The 3,135-nt window shown below is 46.4% G+C and overlaps 1 long non-coding RNA gene across 1 annotated transcript; it reads right to left on the bottom strand.

The window, feature by feature from the left end:
* Positions 1–1,772: 1,772 nt before the first annotated feature.
* On the bottom strand, positions 1,773–2,931 carry LOC311607092. The gene is made up of 3 exons (XR_014782529.1): positions 2,829–2,931; positions 2,369–2,523; positions 1,773–2,192 (listed from the first exon to the last, which is right to left on the bottom strand). It is a non-coding gene; the product is annotated as an uncharacterized lncRNA (long non-coding RNA).
* Between the last annotated feature and the right edge of the window lie 204 nt (positions 2,932–3,135).

Raw genomic sequence — 3,135 nt, 5'->3', positions numbered from 1 at the left:
AGGAAGCGTTTCTTTGAGCCGAGATCAGAATGGGTGACGGTAAAGTGCATTCCTGACGCTCTTTATACTGTGCAGAGAGAAAGTGCTGGCTTGTGGCTCTTCTCAGCTCAGTGGCTCTCAAATGGAGTCTCTGAACGAGCTTATGTTGCAGAACCTCATCCCTCCTACCGAAGCCGAAGCCGTGAGAGAGAAGGAATACTCCCCAAGGTGCTGAGGCTTCTCCTCTGCTTGTGAATTTTTAACGCTGTCACTATAAGCAGCGTTATTCGTATGGCAAGCAAGCAAGCAGACCTCTGGGCTTTGAAATAAGGACAAAACAGGATCTTACTTAGTAAAAATAGGATAAATAACACCGAATGGTTTCCTTCTACCTTGCACACATTTGAGCAATAGAAGCAAAAATATTACAGGCTTTAAGAAGAGGCTGAGTAATCTTGCAAATGCCAAGCACCTCGAGGTGTCTACTAAAAGGTGGATAATGTTGAGTACTTTAAGGAAGTTTATACAGGACACAGGACCAAAGAGTAGCCGACCTGCCTTGAAGAATATTAGCTTCCTGGTCCCACTGCATGAGACAAAGAAAAGGGCAAAAATACCCATCATATTTAATTGAGATAGATGGAAGACTAAAAATACATTAAGTCAGGGGCTGGAGAGATGGCGCAGAGGTTAAGAGCACTGTCTGTTCTTCCAAAGGTCCTGAGTTCAATTCCCATAACCACATAGGTGGCTCACAACCATCTATAATGAGATCTGGTGCCCTCTCCTGGCCTGCAGGTGTACATGCAGGCAGAATACTATGTAAATAAAAATACATTAAGTCTTTTGCTATTTTATGCCTTTTTTCTTTCTAACAAAAGGAAGATGAAGTAGGATACTGGAGAGAAGATGGTTTTAAGTGTTTTCTGTGGAGCTGGATGAGCCAACCAATTACAGAACCATGAAAACACTTCTGCTAAAGCTCCCACAAAGGCCGGTAAGTTTTGAGTATCACCAGCGTACACGATGCCGAGCTGTCACGGGCCCCTGTGGTACCCAGAGGCTACATTACAGAGCCCCGGAGGGTAGCCCTTAGGCATTAAACCTCTGTGTGTTGTAGAGCGTGAGGGCAGAGGAGCCAAGCTACGGGGAATATGGACAGAAGACAAGTAGGGAGCTGGAGGAAAACAAAGCTCTAGGATAAGATGGGTAGGTCAAAGGGCAAGCAGGCCTCTAGGTGGCTGGAATGCATGGACGGTGGTGCTATTGGGGTGAGGGAGAAGGACGGCAGCAGGCCATGAACACTCTTGGAGTTTATAACCGTCAGAGGACAAGATTTAACCACTCACCTCCTGTAGAGGTCAAAGAGTGAAGATGGATGATGAGCCACCAGCTTCATGATGAGCGGTTCACGATGCCCCGGAAGCGAGTGCCAGAAGAAGAATAAAGATGGAAGACCCTGACTTTCACACGTACTCTGGTGCCCCATATTTGACCACGTCCCCTGAAGGGGGAGACCTGGTGGCACTCAGAGGAAGGATAGCAGGCTACCAAGAAGAGACTTGGTACCCTATGAGCATATACAGGGGGAGGAAATCCCCCTCAGTCACAGTCATAGGGGAGGGGAGTAAGGGGGAAATGGGAGGGAGGGAGGAATGGGAGGATACAAGGGATGGGACAACCATTGAGATGTAATATGAATAATTAATAAAATAGAAAAATTTTAAAATCTATCATGTAATACAAACAGGTAGTAGATATGTAATATAATTTTATTAATTGCATTTGTTCTTTGGCATTATCACATGTTAATAAATACCCTTTAATTACTGTCGCCATCAAAAAAAAAAAAAGATGGAAGACCCTGGAGGTGAGAAAGGGAAGGGCCTTGGAAGTCCCAGTGCTGGTCACTGAAGTGGACACCGAGGGTCTGCCGGCTCAAGGTGCCGAGTGTTTGATAAGTAAAAGGGAAGTCCAGGAAATCAGCAGCCAGACGCTGCAGTGAGAGGTGCAGGAGAGGACCAGCTTCACGGACGGGGGCTTCTGTTAGCTTGGCTTGGTTTGGCATTTTACAAACAGCAGAGACGTCGTAGCCCAGTCATCTTAGCAGAGAGACGGCTGCGTGCTCACCCGTCTTCCTGGGCCTGAAGTATCTAGAGGGCAGGAGCACCAGGTCTCTCTTCTCTTTCCTGAGAGATCTGCAAGGGACAGTCCTGGAGAGAAGGCCGACTTTCAGCTAAGGCAAGAACTGGAGCAACATTTTTTAAAGATGGAAAGTGAGACCCTGTCATTTAAAATGACTGCGGTATGGTAGGTTTGGGAGACTAAGGCACATATATAAATATGATATGGAACTTACATTCCACTGCTCAGAACAGGCAACACATACCTGAGCAAGTACATACTCAGTATAAGTTCGGAAAAGCGACGCAGCTGTGAGGAAGCAAACGGGGCTCTTAAGTGGAGGCTGAAGAACGTTTTCAGGAAGTGAAACTTTTTCATCACAAATGACGTCCCCCAAGGGAATAAAGGGTGTCCTGGGAACTGTGCAAATAGTAAGCCCAGAGAGAGCGTATTGTTTTAATGCCAGCTAGAGTAAATAGCTTTGCTGAGCAGCAGATGGAGAAAAGCACATTAAAGTTTGCTAATCATTGCTGTGGGATGGTGGTTTTGCAGCGTCACTACCAGGTTTCTCAGAACCCTTCCCCCATTGTGGGCCCCTGAGAGAAGCTGTGGTCAGCTGTGTCTGCCCTACTTGCTGAGCCCAAAGACCGATATCGGACTATTGCAATACCTGCCCACAGGCCCCAAAGGTCAGCGAGACATTGGAGAAGAGAGCAGACACTCACAGTGTGGGGGGTTGGAGATGGCAGGCAAGACAGTTCGCACCCAGCGCAGGAAGTGATGGTGCTCTTGGGAGTTGAGCAAAGGGAAGTGGCTAGCTCTTCAGACATGACACTGAGTGAATCTTGCGGGAGATCTTTTTAAGGCAAAAGAAAAAGGAAGTTTAGCTTCACCAGGCACTAAGCGGCATAAGAAACTTATTCTTTTTTTTTTTTTTTTTTTTTTTTTTTTTTTTTTTTTTTTTGGTTTTTCGAGTCAGGGTCTCTCTGTGTTAGCCTTGGCTGTCCTGGACTCACTTTGTAGACCAGGCTG

This window comes from Acomys minous (genome assembly GCF_964271855.1).
Source record: "Acomys minous genome assembly, chromosome: 10".
In the NCBI taxonomy this organism is placed as follows: domain Eukaryota; kingdom Metazoa; phylum Chordata; class Mammalia; order Rodentia; family Muridae; genus Acomys; species Acomys minous.
The sequence above is the reverse complement of the archived record's forward strand: the minus strand, read 5'-3'. Positions and strand labels throughout refer to the sequence as shown.